Raw genomic sequence first — 21570 nt, 5'->3', positions numbered from 1 at the left:
ATACGATTATGGAATTGAAAGAGCGTTCCAGGGAGGAACGTCTCTTATATGATTGAATATTGAATTGGTAAAGTATGACCGTGGTTAGTTAATGCTGGCTTGGTCCATCCTGATATTCCGTGATGCTCATCTTCACGTAGAAGGGGGTAGTCATGTGTGGGAATGGCAGGAGGTCTTCGTATCCCTCACTTAGCAGGGGCGAAGGATTAACCTCAAGTGGAAGCTGATTAGGTATATCCCGGCTATTACACCACTTGTGTGCAAGGACGCCTGTAACTACATGGTTCATACAGTCCGGACGGTCTGTCTTATATATATTTCTATGTTAAATTATATGATTAAGTTACTTGAGGTATGTGTGAATTGAATTATGAACTGTATGTGTGTTGTATTAATTAAACAATATAAGCTTACCCTTGCATTTTCCATTGTGTTGTTTACTGTCCATGTATCTCCGTCTTGTCAAAATGCAATGATCATCCGTTGTGGATGTGAGCAGATGGAGGGGCGTCCCTTGAGCAAACGCTGGAAGAAGAAAATTTGGATGAAGCTCATCTGGTGGACGTTGAAGTGAAGGCCGAGCCTTAGAGTGGTTGTTAGTTTAGTACTGTAAATGTTAGTATAGTTTGAACGTTCGGCTAGATGTTTTGTAAGGCCGTTCGTCTTAAGTATCTATTCCTCTATAATGACGTACGTTAGTATTTATCTAAGAACGTTCACTCTTGGATTTTCCCTTGTATGCGCTTATGCGCGTTCTTTTGTACTGATGCCGTTTGATTTTAAATCCAGTTTCAATGCAAAGACTGTTTATGTTACTGTTAATTGTAATTAATTCTGAATTATGGTAATTACTGTATTTTGGGATGTTACATTAGTGGTATCAGAGCAGTTTTGTTCCTTAAGGAACACTGTAGGTTGTGAGCCTACTATGTTTGTGCTGTGTATTCAACATTCATTTGATGAGTGTGTCAAACCGTCCAAAGTCAACTAATGATTATTTTCTCTGCTTATCAGAGGGAACAAATGGCACCAAGATCACATCCTCAGCCTGCCGAGAGTGATGCGTCTGGCCACATCAGACTACTGGAATCTGTAATAGAGGCGCTTCAACAGCAGAACGCTGCTTTGATACAGCAAAACACGGTCGCCTTGCAGAGTTTGGAGGCTGCGAGGGCACACTCTGAAGCTACTCAAAGACAGTTGATGGAGATCATAGGAATCACTAGGAATAACACTAACCCAAGGAGGACGCCTTACCCTCATCCAGTATTACCATTTACTTTTGGTGAGCCTCAGTCACAATCCTTGATGAATACCGGTCTGTCAGAACAGCAAAGGAACATAAAATGTTTTAAGTGTGGAGGACCACACTTCCGATCATTGTGTCCTCAACTGGTGGAATCAAAATATTGCCTTCAATGTGGGGGAAGTGGACATGTCAAGAACGAGTGCAGCAGGGGAGGACGAGCAGGGTTGGGATCACCAAATGTTGGAAGAGGTCAACCAGGAAGAGGTAGTCGAGCATAAGTGGGATGAGTCTATGTCTTAACGTACGCTGAAACAACAAACTCAGGTACGCTGATCACCTGCACATTCTTGCGGTATGAAATGCCTTGCTGTACGCTGTTTTAGTTATTGTGATAAGAAAGCAGTTTGGTCTGATAGTGTATATACCAACAATTGCATTAGTTTAATATCCGACATGGAGATAGATGCTTATTATAATATTAGTGAGGGTGTAATTTTCCAGAATTAACTAACTTTGGAGAATACTTCCCGAGAACGGGGTGTTGACGTACGGTTTCTTTTAAGATTAGACCGTTCGGTAGCAAAAAGTAACTGAACGGTAATAGTAAATACTTGGACTTGTGAGTCTTCCTGAAGAGGTGTCAAGGTTATCTATTAAGAGTAAGGATTCAGTCTCTTTCACACTTATGCTAGGTGTTAGATTAACATCAGTAACTTTTTACAAAATAGCCTTTACATAGTGGATGGAACCCAAGAAACAGTTGAATGAGTTGAACATTTCGTTATGTAGTACGCACGTTTTACTAGCGTACAAGAATGATAAATCAGAATGAAACATTTGAGAGCACTGCTAGGAATGTTAAGGATAAGAAGAATGGTGTGTGGAATTGTTCAAAGCGTGAATTACTGGATGAACAAAGTACAAATACTAGGTCGTGTGTAAACAGTGATAAACCGAGAGTTGGGTTGATTGAGAAGTTTTAGGCACTTAACATTATAAGTGATGATACGAACGTTATTAAGGGCTTGGGTTGGAAGTAGGAAGTGAAGCGTTCGGTAGAACAGATCGAAAGTGAGTAATGAGCAGATTTTGAGTTACGAATGGACGGTGTGTTGAAAGTTCAACTAAGAGATTTTTGTCCTTTATAGTGATTTGGGAGATGGATTTTTGTAAGGTCATCGCGATCAATTTAATAGCTGGGTTTATAAGCAGAAGTAACTAGGTTTATGTGTTATGGTGTAACACGTTAAAATGTAAAGGAAGAACTTTCGAGATCGCACGACAACAGGATAGGGTTACCTAGAACTTAAGTCAATTACCTTTATAGATCGGTCATAAGGTAGGGGTACTATTAGAATTACTGAGGATAGGCTGACCAAGAAATTTGCTTTATGATCATCGGTTTGAGAACTAACCATAATGATGGGTTTAACACCACAGTAGGTAGGAAGATTGATTTCTTAGAATCCAAACTGGTAGCAATTCTGATAGACATTTCCAATTCATCTTTGGGTTCCGTGCAATCATTGAAGAGTAAATTAGCATCCGGTTGAAGACTTACTCAGTTATCATTCTGAAGGAATGGCTCGACGAGTAGACCGATACTGACGTTCGCATATTTATACGAACGTCTGCTTTGAATCAATTAGGGGTCAGAGATAAGAATTTTCTTTAGTATAGATAAAGAAGAAAATCCTAGTAAACGATCTCTAAGAATCCTTCTTTTTCTACGATAACCAAGAAAATCCATTCTCTGCCTAAATCTAAAATGTTTGATACTTCCTTTAAACTACTCGGGAATTCCTTATATTCCCTTCTTCAAACAGTAACTGTCATTTAGAATCAGTCTTATATTTTATTCATTGCGTTTCTTGTGAATAATCGTTTGGTTTTTCATCTGACAAACGTTCTCCTTCTTCTAAGCGTTCAGGTCTTTTGGCTGCTCGGTTTCGTTCGTTTTCTTTAGCACTCGTTATTTATGTCCTTTATTTGGATTAAGTATACAAATATATATAGTTCACCTTGTCTTGTTTTTCATTAATAATTCTATTCCACGATATTCATATTATTCTTTCGATGTTTCTCTTCTCTGTCTTGCTGTTTCTTCTGTTTCATTGTTTCACACTCGACTACAATAGAAACCAACTCCCATATTAATTATTTTTCCTCTTGAAAGACTTGTGACTTTTCTTAATAGTGATTTTTCTCGTTCGGTATTTAGGTTACCGATCGATCAACCTTTCAAAGCCATTACTTCCTTATTCAAATGTTATCAACCGTTTACTTACTTCAGAGTTCTTCTGTAGCTCACTCTCTTTCCATAACCATTCAGCCTTACCCAAATTTTCCGTTCGGTATAGTTGGAACCAGTCAGCCTTGAATATTCACTAAGGACGCGCGAGAGTAGGTAGAGCCGTTTGCCTTAAAAGCTGTTTCTCAAATTCATTAGTATTATCAAATCTTAAATAGAATCTGGCGAGTTGAGTATGAAGATATCATTGCCTCCTCAATTAGCGAGTCATCGTCTAGCTTTCACGCATCACCACTCTGGAAGTATAATGGAGACTCGTCTAATGTGCTAGAACTAGAAGATGTTCATATTTAGGGATACCGAATTGTATTGATCCAACCAGTACGCATAGGAGATACCCCAACCAAGTGTTTCAAGAGAAAATCCATCAGATGGGTGAGAGTGGTATGGAGCGAGAAGGATGACAACACTACGAGAGAAGTTGAAGATTTACAAGCAAAGACAAAGTAACTCCGTATACCCTTTAGTATCCCTTAAATTTTCGAGGACGTAAGTGCCGCACATCACTTTGTTGGTTCCATGAAGGAGAGAATGTGCTAAATGGATCTGAACTCATCCAGCAAACTACCGAGAAAGTGAAGTTAATTCAAGAAAGGCTGAAGACGTCACTTAACAGGCAGAAGTCGCGGATAGAAGAAGAAGACCTTTGGAGTTCACTGCAGGAGACCATGTATTTCTTAGACTCAACCTGATCCCTGGAGTAGACCAAACCGTTCGTCCAAAGAAGCTATCTCCCAAGTTTGTAGGACCGTACCAAATTTTGAGGAAGATCGGACCAGTGGTGTATGAACTAGCTTTGCCTCCTCAACTATCAAATCTTCATCCAGTCTTCCACGTTTCCCAACTCCGGAAGTACATAGCCAATCCTTTCCATGTTTTAGAACTGGAAAATGTTCCACTTCGTCACGACAGAACGCTAGAATTTGCAACCTGTTCGCGTGGAAGAATGCGAAGACTGGTGATTTAACTTGGGAAGTGGAGGATGCTATGAAAGATTTGTATTCCCACTTATTTATGGGTAAGTTCTAAATTTTCGAGGACGAAAATTTTTGTAGTTAGGGAGAATGTGAAACCCTTAATAATTAGCATAAATTAACTCTGACACCTCACCACTTAACACGCACCACAATCAATGTTAATCCCATTTAAACCCAACCACTACTCTGATTTCATCTCTGCTGTGCACTGGAAAACGCACCACGTCACACCCTCAGTGCATTAAAAACGCACTAAACTCTGCATGCACACACGCCACTTGTCACGTTGGAAGCTTCCAGTTCAGAGTTGGTATGCAGGTGTCAGCGTGGGAGAAGTTCGTCCAAACGAACGTGAGTTAAACAAAATCAGATTTCGAAAACTCATTCCCTCACCTGCACCACTCATCTTCTTCCTCAGAAATTACCCTTTCATCTTCTCCAACTTCTCTCTAGAAACCCTAAACTTCTCTCTACTGTTACTCATCCATCTCCTCTCCGTTTAACATTCAGAACCGTAGGAACGTTCGTTCAGCTGTGGACTTCCTTTTGGACCGAACAGAACTGGAATCCAAGCTGGTAAGTTCCCTTCTTTAGTAGCTGACCATTTGGGTTTCATGCGAGACCATACTCTCGGTTCATGCATGGACTGTACCTGAGGATTTTCTGGTTTTGATGTTTAGATCAAGTGGGAGTGGTTAGTGAAACTGAGGGTAGAAAGCTGTAAAAGACGAACCCAACTTTTGCATTAGGGCGTGCACTGCTATCCAGGTAAGGGAAGCTTATATGTTTAATTTTTACTACATGATTTTCTGATCTGAAATGTATATATGAAGAGTATGATGGTTGAGTAATTATGAATATTATTGATACGGGATATGATTTTTGGTTTGTTCTGAATGTTGATCTGGATACGTATAAAAGGTGTATGAATGTTATAGAGTTAGGATGATTGGATTGATTGAATCTGTCATGAATGAACACTGATATATGTATTATACAGGTTGTGGTTGATTTGATTCAAATGCATGTTGATTTGATTATGTATGAATGGAATATGTTGATTGTATAGTTGGAATGATTCAAATGTTGAAATCTGTATGATTTTAATGTATTAAATCTGGAAGGAAAGTTGTAAAGTTCATAAAGTTGAAATCTGGAAAAATTCTGCTAAAGTTGAAAAATCTGGAATTTTCTTTTTCCCACTAATGAAGGACGTTCGTCCCTGTACGGTCTTAAACCGTTCGGCTTTCAGTAAAATTACTTAGATTGGAATTCTTTCATTTGGAAAGAATTCTGCTCGAGAACGAGCGTCCTCAGTTGATGGTCTGAGCGTTCGTCTAGCTCAGCAATGTTTAAATATTTAAGACTTTATAAATAAGTGACGTTCGGCCTTAAGTCGAGCGTTCGTCCTTAATGTCGTTCGACCTTATGTCGAACGTTCGTTCTACCGAGCGTTCATTCTTATACTGAACGTTCGTCCGAACTGGCGCTCGGTCCTATACCGAAGCGTTCGTCTTAAATAGCGCTCGGTGTATATCCAGCGTTCGTTTTAATTCGTGCTCGGTCATTGACCTAGCGTTCGTCTAAAGCAGGGTTCGGTTTCTAACTGAACGCTCGTCCTTATTATTGAATTCTGAGCGAACGTAATTGACGTTCGTCCAAAGTAAATTTCTGAACGTTCGTTCATTGACAGTAAGAGTTGTTTTCTGTACTTTAAATATTCTGGGTGTTTATCTAAGTTATTCTGTAAGATGTTTATTTCTCTTGATTCAACCTAAAGTTCTTGTACTCAACATCTTCTAAGTATTATTCTGAACTTCTAAATTCAATCTCATTTAAATTCTTTAAGAATTCTTAACGTCCATCAATGAATAAGAGTTCGTTTCTTTTGTTCAGAAACGTGAAATCAAAGGTTCTGTAATAAGTTCGTTTTATTTGATTAAAGAATGCATGACGTTAATGTTAAGAGAGTGGAACACAGAATGGAAAGATTATAACTATGAAAGGATTTGATGGTTGAACACTATGTGATATGATTATACGATTATGGAATTGAAAGAGCGTTCCAGGGAGGAACGTCTCTTATATGATTGAATATTGAATTGGTAAAGTATGACCGTGGTTAGTTAATGCTGGCTTGGTCCATCCTGATATTCCGTGATGCTCATCTTCACGTAGAAGGGGGTAGTCATGTGTGGGAATGGCAGGAGGTCTTCGTATCCCTCACTTAGCAGGGGCGAAGGATTAACCTCAAGTGGAAGCTGATTAGGTATATCCCGGCTATTACACCACTTGTGTGCAAGGACGCCTGTAACTACATGGTTCATACAGTCCGGACGGTCTGTCTTATATATATTTCTATGTTAAATTATATGATTAAGTTACTTGAGGTATGTGTGAATTGAATTATGAACTGTATGTGTGTTGTATTAATTAAACAATATAAGCTTACCCTTGCATTTTCCATTGTGTTGTTTACTGTCCATGTATCTCCGTCTTGTCAAAATGCAATGATCATCCGTTGTGGATGTGAGCAGATGGAGGGGCGTCCCTTGAGCAAACGCTGGAAGAAGAAAATTTGGATGAAGCTCATCTGGTGGACGTTGAAGTGAAGGCCGAGCCTTAGAGTGGTTGTTAGTTTAGTACTGTAAATGTTAGTATAGTTTGAACGTTCGGCTAGATGTTTTGTAAGGCCGTTCGTCTTAAGTATCTATTCCTCTATAATGACGTACGTTAGTATTTATCTAAGAACGTTCACTCTTGGATTTTCCCTTGTATGCGCTTATGCGCGTTCTTTTGTACTGATGCCGTTCGATTTTAAATCCAGTTTCAATGCAAAGACTGTTTATGTTACTGTTAATTGTAATTAATTCTGAATTATGGTAATTACTGTATTTTGGGATGTTACACTATTTTGTGTAAAAAAAATATTTATTATTAAAATGTTAAATTTTATAGTTTGATCACTCATTATTTAAGTTAAATGATTTCATTTATTATTTAATTGTGTATAAAAATTTAAATGGTTGTCTTTATTTTTATTTCTCTAAATTTTGTTTTGAAAACTTGTAACATCCCATAAATACAGTAATAAACCATACAAATAGAATAATCACATTAATTAACATATCAAAGGGAGGTGTTATGAAAAATGAATGCATAAATCATTCACGAATGCATAACATAAACAATACAAGTTCTGAAATGTAAATAAACAGGAACGCATCACACAGTGAAAGAAAGTAAGGCAAGGTTCAAATCTCACAAAGATAAAATCTGTCAAAACTAGTTCGAAACTCACATTTCATGTAAAAACTATTCAATTCTATTAAAAGAAATTGTAAAATGGTTTAATCATTCACTAAGTCCCTATTTTCGCATGGAATCTCAATTTCGTCCCTTTCTTTCTGAAAATATCAATTGGGTCCCAATTTTATGAAAATTGCAACAAATCGATCCTTTCCGTTAAATTGGCTGGACGGCGTTAAAAAAATTGATGAGTGGATGCTGTGATGACGAACGAACGCTCGTCCACCAGCGAACGAACGCTCGTTCACCAGCGAACGAACGCTCGTCCACCAACGAACGAACGTTCCACACTGGACGACCGTTCGTTCCACACTGGACGACCGTTCGTTCCACACTGGACGACCGTTTGTTCGGTGGTCGACGAGCGTTCGTTCGCTGGTGGACGAGCGTTCGTTCGCTGGTGAACGAGCGTTCGTTCGCTGGTGGACGAGCGTTCGTTCGTCATCTCAGCATCCACTCAAATTTTTTTAACGCCGTTTGACACTATTTAACGGAAAGGATCGATTTGTTGCAATTTTCATAAAATTGGGACCCAATTGATATTTTCAGAAAGAAAGGGACGAAATTGAGATTCCATGCGAAAATAGGGACTTAGTGAATGATTAAACCTTGTAAAATCTAGCTAGAAACTATGAACTCAAATTAGAAACTCAATAAATCATTCACAATCAAGAACTAAAAATAGTAGACAAGTAATCAAGAACTAAAAAATTCTTTCCATATCCCTCAACCACTGATCCGCTTCATCCGGGAGACCTTTTCCATTGAATTTGGCAGGGTGGTGTTGTAGGAAACTCTCCAAACTCCATTCAACAGCAGGCTGAGCAACGTTGGAAGATGACGCCCCTGCCGTGCCCCTGGTAGCGGCAAGGATGTCCATCAGTTGCCTCTGCGTCGCATCTGTGTTGGCGCGAGCGGCCTCCATACTCTGCATGGCGTTATGATTTTGCTGCATCAGAGTAGCGTTTTGCTCCATCAACGTGACATTCTGTTGCTGTAGCCTTCAATTACGGATTCCAACAACCTGGTGTTGTTGGACGTATCAGATTCATTTGGTTGTGGAGGAGGGGGAAGCCTAGGAGCCATTCGTTCTCTGGAACAGAGAAAAACGAGTGTTAGTCATGTTCAAAGAGTTGAGAAATAAATCGTTAAACACATATTAAGCACACAGCAAGAACACAGTGTACCCATAACCTACAATGTCCTTTAAGGAACAAAACTGCTCTAATACCAATAAATGTAACATCCCAATAAATAGTAATTACCATAAATTAGAACTAATCACATTTACAGAATTAACAGTGCAGTCTTAAATTACAGCAGCTAATAACAGCCGAACGTACAAAAATATACAGGGTTCAAAATCTATCTACAAAACTCCAAGTTCTGGACGAACGGCTTTCCAAAACTAAGTAACCGAACGTCCCAAAATACAATCCAGAACTACTGACTGCTACTAATAAACGAGCGCTCTATTGCTCGGCTTTAACCTCTACTTCAACCAGATTGGCATCCTCCAAAATTTCTTCTTCCAGCATTTCTTCAAGTGGCACCTCTCCATCTGCTCACATCCACACGGATGATCATTGCATTGACAAGACGGATGTACATAAACAGTAGACAACACAAGGAATTGCAAGGGTAAGCTTAGGTAATTTAATTCATACAACTCACATACAATTTAACATAAGGAATTTACATACAAGACATACAACAATGAACCAGCATAGAATAAATTATCCAACTCTCATAAATACGACCGTCCGGACTGTATGAATCCATGTAACCACAGGCGTTCGTGCACTCGGGTGGTGTGGTAACTGGAAACACTCATCAGCTGCCACCCGAGGTTAGCCCTATCAGTCCAAAGTACTCAGTAGGACTAGGACCTCCTGCCATTCCCACACATGACCTACTCCCCTCTACATAAGGACGAGCACTCACGGAATATCAGGATGAACAGCCATCAGTGATTTTACCATGGTCATACCATACAACTTATCACATTCAGATCATAGAGACGTTCCTCCTTGGAACGCTCGTTCAAAATCCACTTTCAATATTTCACCCAAAATACCGTTCGCACGTCTTAGTCTTTCCTCTTATTCACATTTTTATGCTTTGTTCCACTTTCATAAAATGACGCACGTTCATCCCTTTTCAAAATAAGGACGAACGTTATCAAAGTACAGAGAAATCCTCGTTTCTGAACAAAAGAAACGAACCCCAGTCCTCTGACGGACGTTACGAATACTTAACTCAGTAAAAGGGAATTGACTCTAGAAGTTCTGAATAATACTTAGAATAATTGAAATACAATGACTCGAGGTCGAATCCAATGGACAACAATTTCTTTAGATAAATAAACCGAGCGTGATTTAATTCAAGATACAACACCGCCAGTCAATGGCCGAACGTCAACTAATATTTTTGGACGAATGCTATTTACGTCCGTTCAGGAATCGAAGATGAGGGCGAGCGTTCAGTATAAAACCGAATACTACTTAGGACGAACGCTAGATAGATGACCGAGCACTAACTAGAACGAACGCTCGATATAAGACCGAGAGTTCATTTGGACGAACGCTTAATATCAGACTAAGCGCTACCTATAACGAACGCCGGATTACAAAACCGAGCGTTACTCATATAACTTCAATTTATAGCGATCGTTGGACACCACTAGGATGAGCCGAACGCTCAAACCTAGCCTTTCACAAGAAGACGCTCGTTTTTAAACAGAATCCTTTCCAAATGAAAGAATTCCTATTCTAAGTCATTTTCAGGGGAAACCGAACGGTATAAGACCGTTCAATGACGAGCGCTCATTATCAAGCAAAGACTATTATATTTTCCAGATTTTTATCCACAATAACTTCACATTTTTCATACGGTTCATAGCTTATAATTTATCTTCACCATAAATCTCATACATTACAGAATTCATATTATCATTCATACCTTACAGAAATTATCCCTTTTCCAATTCATACGTTCCATTCTCAACATACAGTTCAAACAATATCACTCATATACATCCAGTACAACCATGCTCGTTCATGCATACTTAAATATCAAATATTTCATACATTTCAGACATCCAGTATACTTCATGCTTTCATACCCATCATACAAGTATTAAATTAAATTACTAAAGCTTCCCTTACCTGGTCTAGCAGTGAACTCCCTAAGCGAGTGCTTTTTAACTTGTCCAAATATGGTTTCCTACCCTCAACTTGCTTCTCAAGTGCTCCACTAAATCTAACCAAAAGGAACATAGGAGAACTTAGTTTCTATTCTAACATGCAGCTGTATCAAGGTCCGCATGCAACCCAGAAAAGGGTGTTTAGAGTTGGAGAACTTACCGGTTCAGATCTCAGTTCTGTTCGGTTCAGAACGATGCTTACGGTGCAGGGAATGTTTCTACGGTATCTGAAATGGAATCGGAGGAGATGACGGTGAGTTATCTTAGAGAGAAGATGAAGAAGTTTTAGAGAGAAGCTGGAGAAAAATGGGGTCTGAGATTGAAGGGAAGAAGATGAGTGCAGAAGAGAGAGGAAGGGTTTTCTAGAAAAGTTCATTTTGTTCCTTCCCATATCCGCACGAACGTGCGTCTCCCCTGTCGACACCTGTATCCCAATTACTGACTCCCATTCTATCTCGGTGACACTTGGCAGTGAGTGGCAGAGTTATGAATGTGCGTTTTTAATGCACTGCAGAGGAGTTTCCATACATAAATTTTGATTTGACAAGGTGTTTATTAGCATTAATTTTCCAGGGTCCAACACCGAACGCTGCCGATGAACACCAAACCTTATTAACCGAGCTCCAAGGACGAACGCTCGAGATCAAGTCTAGTCGTACGTTACCTTAGACGAGTACTTCCTGAGGATTAACATCATCGAGAACGAACGCTCACAAACACAATTAAACCAAGGTCGAACGTCCAAGATCCAAACCGAACACTTAAAGCCGAACGCTCAAGATTGCTACCCAAGAGTTCCATGTTAAGAACGAACGCTTATACCCACTAATATCTCAATACTGAACACTCAAATCAAACACCATTAATCCGGACATGATAAGGACGGACGTTTTGATACTCAGTCGAACCCCTAAGTCCCTTTGCCGAACGGCATTAAAAGAAGCCTGACCGAACGACATAAATCAGCAGCTAACCGAACGGTGCTTAAATCAAAACTTAACCAAACGCTCAATAGTCACTAATACCCCAAGGCCGATCGCTCAAGATTCAACACTTAAGAATAAGCAACTTAAAAACCGAACGCTCACTTATACCCACAAACGGAACGCTCATTTAGACTCAAAAACCGAACGCTCATTTATACTTAAAAACCGAACGCTCACTTATACCCAAAAGCGAACGCTCACTTATCGCCAAAACCGAACGCTCACTTATACCCAAAACCGAACGCTCACTTATACTCAAAACCGGACGCTCACTTATACTTAAAAACCGAACGTTCACTTACACCCAAAACCGAACGCTCAGGATTCAAACCTAAAATTCTATTTTTAAGAACGAACGATTGCAATCACTAATACTCAGTACCGAACGCCCAAGATTACTTCTTGTGGATGCCAATTTAGGGACGGACGCTCAAGTTGAAACCTGGATTACCAATTGCTAACGAACGCTCACAATCATTTGGACGAACGTCTAGAATCCTGGCCGAGCGATTCAATCGAACAGTGTTAAATTCACACTTAGCCGGACACTATTAATTTAGGTTTCAACCGAACGGTATTTAAAATAAGCCCTGACCGAACGCAAATATCACTATTACAAACCAAGGACGAACGTTCTAAGTTGGCTGATTCGGGCGGACGCTCAGAAAAATAACCGAACGTTCAGAAATTGGACGACCACTATTTGGTCGAGCACTGTTTGAACGGACGTCCAATTTTGATTCACCAAAATTGGACGTACGCGCTTTCTGCAGAAATTCTGCAGAAACGCACCAAAGTCCAGAAAACCCAGAAAACCTCCATTTTCATCCCCTTCTTCCCAGATTTGCATCAAATACAGATTATTTCAACAATTAATGAAATAAATCAAACTCCCCTTACCTCTTGAAGACTTCCATGTAAATTTTGGGATCTAACTCCTCCGAGACGTGCAGATCAAGATCTCCTTGCAACCTCAACAATTCTTCACCTCCTCTCACCAGATGCCCAACCCAGATCCACCTCTCAGGCCTTCTGAAGTTGGTACAGTTCCCATGGGTGCTCTTTGGACGGGGTGTTATCCTAAATGTATTATTACAATATTTTAAATTTTGAATTTCAAAGGGTAAATTTTTGGGATGTTACAGTAAAAGCCAAAAAAAATCAATTCGGACGAAATTTAGTATTTACAGCTACCCCTCTTTACTTAGATTTTACTAGGATTTTACTAGATAATATGACGAAATTTAGTATTGAGAGCTATCAAATGTTATTTGCTTTCTCATATTTTACGTGATTACAACAAGGGAACAATTATAAAACTGGTTCCATTCTACCTAGTGTTATTTTGAACTGTGACAAACACTCTTTAAAATATTATAACATATGTAATCCTTGGATAAAAATAAAATACCAGTATTTTCTGATGTCGTTTACTTGTAATTCGTCGTCATAACCTGCTCTCAATAACAGGCGACCCGAGCCGTCTTCCATCGCGACTTCAGACCTATCTCCCCGACTCCTCAAGGACTAACGAGTAAAAACATCGATACTACGCGTAACGATGCACTATACTCAACACGAGCCGAAGTCATTTCATTGGGCGAGACATTCACCTCCTCGCGTAGAAGAAGGTGACACTCGAATCTCAGTCTCACGCGTGAGACTAGCAAAAATGCTCAAAAGACAGACGAAGTTACAAGTAAATAACATAGTGTATGTACCACCTCCAACAGAATAAACGTGCTCAATCACGAATTCGTACATATTCTCAATAATATGTATAAATAAACCAATATTGGATCAAGGAAATAACCAACAATTCTCAATAATTGTTTCAAAATACTCCCATGGATTCATGCATTATTGCCGAACGCTATTTCCAACTCTGATGCTGTCTGAACGAACGTTCTGGAATCAATCATCATCAAAGGCCGAACGCTGCCGATGAACACCAAACCTTATTAACCGAGCTCCAAGGACGAACGCTCGAGATCAAGTCTAGTCGTACTTTACCTCAGACGAGTACTTCCTGAGGATTAACATCATCGAGAACGAACGCTCACAAACACAATTAAACCAAGGTCGAACGTCCAAGATCCAAACCGAACACTTAAAGCCGAACGCTCAAGATTGCTACCCAAGAGTTCCATGTTAAGAACGAACGCTTATACCCACTAATATCTCAATACTGAACACTCAAATCAAACACCATTAATCCGGACATGATAAGGACGGACGTTTTGATACTCAGTCGAACCCCTAAGTCCCTTTGCCGAACGGCATTAAAAGAAGCCTGACCGTACGACATAAATCAGCAGCTAACCGAACGGTGCTTAAATCAAAACTTAACCGAACGCTCAATAGTCACTAATACCCCAAGGCCGATCGCTCAAGATTCAACACTTAAGAATAAGCAACTTAAAAACCGAACGCTCACTTATACCCACAAACGGAACGCTCATTTAGACTCAAAAACCGAACGCTCAATTATACTTAAAAACCGAACGCTCTCTTATACCAAAAAGCGAACGCTCACTTATACCCAAAAGCGAACGCTCACTTATACCCAAAACCGAACGCTCACTTGTACTCAAAACCGGACGCTCACTTATACTTAAAAACCGAACGTTCACTTATACCCAAAACCGAACGCTCAGGATTCAAACCTAAAATTCTATTTTTAAGAACGAACGACTGCAATCGCTAATACTCAGTACCGAACGCCCAAGATTACTTCTTGTGGATGCCAATTTAGGGACGGACGCTCAAGTTGAAACCTGGATTACAAATTGCTAACGAACGTCTAGAATCCTGGCCGAGCGATTCAATCGAACAGTGCTAAATTCACACTTAACCGGACACTACTAATTTAGGTTTCAACCGAACGGTATTTAAAATAAGCCCTGACCGAACGCTAATATCACTATTACAAACCAAGGACGAACGTTCTAAGTTGGCTGATTCGGGCGGACGCTCAGAACAATAACCGAACGTTCAGAAATTGGACCACCACTATTTGGTCGAGCACTGTTTGAACGGACGTCCAATTTTGATTCACCAAAATTGGACGTACGCGCTTTTTGCAGAAATTCTGCAGAAAAGCACCAAAGTCCAGAAAACCCAGAAAACCTCCATTTTCATCCCCTTCTTCCCAGATTTGCATCAAATACAGATTATTTCAACAATTAATGAAACAAATCAAACTCCCCTTACCTCTTGAAGACTTCCATGTAAATTTTGGGATCTAACTCCTCCCAGACGTGCAGATCAAGATCTCCTTGCAACCTCAACAATTCTTCACCTCCTCTCACCAGATGCCCAACCCAGATCCACCACTCAGGCCTTCTGAAGTTGGTACAGTTCCCATGGGTGCTCTTTGGACGGGGTGTTATCCTAAATGTATTATTACAATATTTTAAATTTTGAATTTTAAAGGGTAAGTTTTTGGGATGTTACAGTAAAAGCCAAAAAAATCAATTCGTACGAAATTTAGTATTTACAGCTACCCCTCTTTACTTAGATTTTACTAGGATTTTACTAGATAATATGACGAAATTTAGTATTGACAGTTATCAAATGTTATTTGCTTTCTCATATTTTACGTGATTACAACAAGGGAACAATTATAAAACTGGTTCCATTCTACCTAGTGTTATTTTGAACTGTGACAAACACTCTTTAAAATATTATAACATATGTAATCCTTGGATAAAAATAAAATACCAGTATTTTCTGATGTCGTTTACTTATAATTCGTCGTCATAACCTGCTCTCAATAACAGGCGACCCGAGCCGTCTTCCATCGCGACTTCAGACCTATCTCCCCGACTCCTCAAGGACTAACGAGTAAAAACATCGATACTACGCGTAACGATGCACTATACTCAACACGAGCCGAAGTCATTTCATTGGGCGAGACATTCACCTCCTCGCGTAGAAGAAGGTGACACTCGAATCTCAGTCTCACGCGTGAGACTAGCAAAAATGCTCAAAAGACAGACGAAGTTACAAGTAAATAACATAGTGTATGTACCACCTCCAACAGAATAAACGTGCTCAATCACGAATTCGTACATATTCTCAATAATATGTATAAATAAACCAATATTGGATCAAGGAAATAACCAACAATTCTCAATAATTGTTTCAAAATACTCCCATGGATTCATGCATTATTGCCGAACGCTATTTCCAACTCTGATGCTGTCTGAACGAACGTTCTGGAATCAATCATCATCAAAGGCCGAACGCTGCCGATGAACACCAAACCTTATTAACCGAGCTCCAAGGACGAACGCTCGAGATCAAGTCTAGTCGTACTTTACCTCAGACGAGTACTTCCTGAGGATTAACATCATCGAGAACGAACGCTCACAAACACAATTAAACCAAGGTCGAACGTCCAAAGTCCAGAAAACCCAGAAAACCTCCATTTTCATCCCCTTCTTCCCAGATTTGCATCAAATACAGATTATTTCAACAATTAATGAAATAAATCAAACTCCCCTTACCTCTTGAAGACTTCCATGTAAATTTTTGGGATCTAACTCCTCCCAGACGTGCAGATCAAGATCTCCTTGCAACCTCAACAATTCTTCACTTCCTCTCACCAGATGCCCAAAAGAATGCAGCACCAGAGATTCCAATGCATCACCACCTATGTCAAGTATTCATCAGTAGAAATCAGAATAAATGTAAAGTCTCAGCAGCTCAATGAAACATACCAAGGAATTTAATTAAGAAAGCTACCTGCATAGAGATTGGTTCTGTAGGAAATCACACTTATACATTTATTCTAGAACTAAATACAAAAGTGATATCTAATAACAAAGTAACTACGCACACGACTTCAAAACTACTTAACTGAACTCATATTTGCGTCATTTGGGAGAAAATATAAAATCTTGACTATATATATATATATATATATATATATATATATATATATATATATATATATATATATATATATATATATATAAGAAACTGAATGAAATCAAGAAAAACAGGACATAACATAAGTACTCATACAAACACCAATTAAAAACTAACTACCTCATTTCTACAAGTTTCACAACTAATGAAAGCTAGAAAAAAAGTTAACTACTAAAATTGATCACAGATTCGAATTTTAACCTATTCACTAAAATCTATCAACTAAAACTATGCCTATTTAAAAGCTATGCAGAATTATGAGTTACTAAACCAAGGGAAATATAACAAAAACTATCTCAACAAGTTCTAATTGGTAAAAATTAATGTAGAAAGCTTAAAAACAATACAAACAAATACTAAACAAAAATTCACTATGCAAAGTTGAATTTAAAACTAATCTACAAAATATAAATTAGAATGAACATATAAAATCTGATCAAACCTAATACTACTATAATACTCTAAACAACAACTAAGCAATTTCAAATCCATCTAACTAAGTTATGACTACAGGTACTTACAAACTTGCAACTAAAAATACAAAAACTAGCTTATGCCTAGAATAATGCTACTGAACATATCAAAGACAAAAGAGATCCTACAATTCTTTTTAATATTAGATTTTAAATAATCAACTGAGCTTAGCAAACACTTGGTAATAAATACAATATATATGAAGATATCCCAAAAAAGATATTCCAATGCATCACCACCGATGCCAAGTATTCATCAATAGAAATCAGAATAAATGTAAGGTCCCAGCTCAATGAAATAAAAATAGACATAAAAATAATAATAAATACTCAAACCCCAAATACAAGCAAATGTCAACACATGAATGATGCAGAAAACTCCCACGTGTAGGGTAACTACTTCCAAGCGAGCAGCAAAATTAAGATGGAAAAAACACAGAAAACAGAAGGCAAGGGAATCCAAAAAAAAATTTACCTCTATGCTCATAATTCATTTTGTTGGATTGGCACCCTGCAAACCAGTATATATGAATTAAGCTTGTAACATCCCAAAATATAGTAATATCATAATTCAGAATTAATTACAATTAACAGTAGTAAACAGTCTTAATATTAACAGGAAACCAAGGTTCAAAGCCTAACGGCTGGTGTACAATTAACGAGCGTATCCAAGTGCAGAGAATTTAAAACAGAACACTTAAGGTTTCAAAGTTACAAATTTCAGCTCAAAAATAACGAGCACTAATAACGAACGGTTTTACAAAAATGATAACCGAACGTTCCAAAATGATCTAATATCTATACATTACTAAACTAACAAGCACTCTAAGGCTCGGCTTTAACTTCAACTTCCACCAGATTTGCATCCTCCAAATTTTCTTCTTCCAGCATGACTTCAAGGGATGCATCACCATCTGCTCACATCCACAACGGATGATCATTGCATTTTGACAAGACGGAGATACATGGACAGTAGACAACACAAATGGAAAACGCAAGGGTAAGCTTATACTGTTTAATTAATACAACACACATACAGTTCGTAATTCGATTCACACATACATCAAGTAACTTAATCATGTAATTTAACATAGAAAGATATATAAGACAGACCGTCCGGACTGTATGAACCGTGTAGCTACAGGCGTCCTTGCACCCGAGTGATGTAGTAACTGGGATACCCTCAACAGCTGCCACTCGAGGTTAATCCTTCGCCCCTGCTAAGTGAGGGATACGAAAGACCTCCTGCCATTCCCACACATGACTACTCCCTTCTACGTGAAGATGAGCATCACGGAATATCAGGATGGACCAAGCCAGCATTAGCTAACCATAGTCATACTTTACCAATTCAATCTTTCAATATATATATATATGAGACGTTCCTCCCTGGAACGCTCGTCCAAAATCCAACATCATAAATTCAGTTCTCATAGTGTTCACACTTTAACTTATCATATTCCATCAGCTTTTACATCATTAGGTTCAGGAGTCAAAAATAACGAACGCTCAATCCATTGAAGAATTAGGACGAACGTCCAAATAAAGTTACTGGATACTCAGGGAAATATACAGCAAACGTAATTTTCTACTTGGCCAGTTACATGAACTGACTCGACTTGAAGTGTACTGGTGCTTAGAAAATATTTGTGATAAAAATATGGACCAGATTTAATACACAATGGATTGTCAAGAATACTTAGAATCATATTTGAAGATGGTTGCATAATGAAAACTAAGGCCAGAGATTTAACGGACGTACGGAGAATGAATGTCTAATACTTTAGAACGAACGCTATTTTATCAAGTAATTATTCAATTAGTACGAACGCGAGGTAAGAGACCAAGCGAGATTTAGAATGGACGCTCGTGATAAGACCGAACGCATTATTAAGAACGGACGTTTGACATAAGGCCGAACGCTATGAATGACGAATCGCTCGACATAAGGCCGAACAATATAAAGGACGAACGCTCGACATAAGGCCAAACAATATAAAGGGCGAACGCTCGACATAAGGACGAACGTTACTTATTCATAAAGTTTTAAATATTTAAATACTGCTGAGCTAGACGAACGCTCAGACATTCAATTTGGGACGCTCGTTCATGAGCAGAATTCCTTCCAAATGAAAGAATCCCAATCTAAGTTACTTTACTGAAATGCCGAACGGTTTAAGACCGTACAGGGACGAACGTCATTTATCAGTGGGAAAGAATGAAATTTCAGATTTCTCAGACTTAGAAAAATTTTCCAGATTTACAATTTATAACTTTATAACTTTCATTCTAGATTTAATTCACCTTAAACATCATCATCATACAGATTTCAACATTTGAATCATTCCAACTATACAATCACCATAATTCCATTTATACATGATCAGATCAACATGCATTTAATCAAAATCAAAAACAACATACATAATACATACAAGCAGTATTTGTCCATGACAGATTAAACCAACACCAGAAATCATATCAGATATCAGAAATCGTTCATAACAGTTCCAACATCAGACTTTACATACATGCAACTCAGATCACAAAATCAAGCAGTATGAATTAAACTTATAAGCTTCCCTTACCTGGTCTAGCAGTGTACTTCCAATTGCTTAAGATTTTCTCTCTGTCAATAGCAGCTTTCTACCCAATGAATCACTCCACGATTTTCACTAAATCTAAGATACCAAAAATGACATAAGATTCAAACCTATAACCCATGCATGCAACCAGGATTTGGTTCGCATGACCTAAAACAGACAAGTGCAGGGACGAGAACTTACCAGTCCAGATTTTTGGTTTTTGGTTTGGTTCAAAACAATGCTCACAGTGCAGGGAAAGTTTCTACGGTGTCTGAAATGATATTGGAAGAGATGATGGTGAGTTATTTCGAAGAGGAGATGAAAGAGTGCAGAGAAAATGCAGAGAAGATGGAAGATCAGAATTCGAGAGGAAGATGATGATTGCATGTAAGGAAGAGAAGTGTTTTTCAGAGAAATCATTTTCTCTCCCTCGTCAAACGGTTGAGCAGTTACACACTGCCACCTGGTTTCCACTACAGCTTTTAGAAGCTTCCAAGATGACATATGGCATTCAGTGCATGCTGAGAGAAAGTGAGTGGATTTTGACGTGGCAAGGTGCAGTAAAAATGTGATCAGAGAATGGATTAGTGTGTATTAATTTATCAGGTTCTCACAAAGCTCAACAGAACAAAATGGTAGAAAATAAAAATATTATCATATCATATGCAAAAAAACAAAAAATCAAAACATATAAACAAGGATTCAATATGCAAACTTATGTACAAAAGGGGAATCTCTCATATGCTAAGCATTTCAACTCATGACACCAAGCTTTTGAATCAACTAAGAATTACCTAAGGAAAAAAAGATTAATATATTACCTGTAGTGTTCAACTGAAGATTTAGTCACAATTGGTGCAGATTTCTTCCCGCGATAACCCATGTCAAATTCTTCATCAATTATCCAAGAAGGCTGCCAAAGGAGTTAGAATTAATATGTTGAAACAAAAGAAAGGTAAACTTTGTGGACAAAATAAAGGTAAACAAAAATCGCGTGCTCCACTTTTGTTGTTTCTGGACAACTTTGTGCTCCTTTAATTCAATTCTTTTGGTCTGATTTTCAATCCTGCACACATATATCACACAGCTTAATATTCTCTTGCCTAAACAGATTGCAAGATACAATGCACAAGATAAAGAATTCTCCCTTTCCCGGTCTTGCACAATTGACGTGGAAAATGGATCCTAGTTGCACTCAATTTTAAATCTTGTGCACTAACCTTCCTATTTTCATCAATCCAAAGCTGCACAGATATTTAAACTTCAATCAGTAGGGTATCCATTCAATACTATCACTTAAGAGCTAAAACCGAAGCAACAATTCAAAACAAAGGTAAGTTAGACAACTTCCCTATTTGGATGGTTGTTTCTAGCCTGCTCCAAGCTCCACACTGAGGTGTTGTTGCTGTTGTCTACTCAGAAATACTTGAATCCAATTAGACTCTAATTGAGATGGAACTAAATGGAAATGAAGAATATAAATCAGCAAACAAATTTAAAAAATTGGAAGTGAATGTCGTAGTAGTAAACAATTTTAAAA

General features: G+C 38.4%; 1 long non-coding RNA gene across 2 annotated transcripts; it reads right to left on the bottom strand.

Moving 5' to 3' along the window:
• Nucleotides 1-16080: 16080 nt before the first annotated feature.
• On the bottom strand, nucleotides 16081-21274 carry LOC148197193 (uncharacterized). 2 transcript variants are annotated; one of them, XR_015780374.1, is made up of 7 exons: nucleotides 21034-21274; nucleotides 20852-20943; nucleotides 20232-20301; nucleotides 20034-20126; nucleotides 17921-17956; nucleotides 16549-16694; nucleotides 16081-16378 (listed from the first exon to the last, which is right to left on the bottom strand). It is a non-coding gene; the product is annotated as an uncharacterized LOC148197193 (long non-coding RNA). The 2 variants fall into 2 exon arrangements; XR_015780373.1 differs by having other exon boundaries at nucleotides 20852-21274.
• Between the last annotated feature and the right edge of the window lie 296 nt (nucleotides 21275-21570).

The sequence above is a fragment of the Vigna umbellata genome, chromosome 6 (assembly GCF_029865625.1).
Source record: "Vigna umbellata cultivar VRB3 chromosome 6, Vumbellata_1.0, whole genome shotgun sequence".
In the NCBI taxonomy this organism is placed as follows: Eukaryota; Viridiplantae; Streptophyta; class Magnoliopsida; order Fabales; family Fabaceae; genus Vigna; species Vigna umbellata.
The sequence above is the reverse complement of the archived record's forward strand: the minus strand, read 5'-3'. Positions and strand labels throughout refer to the sequence as shown.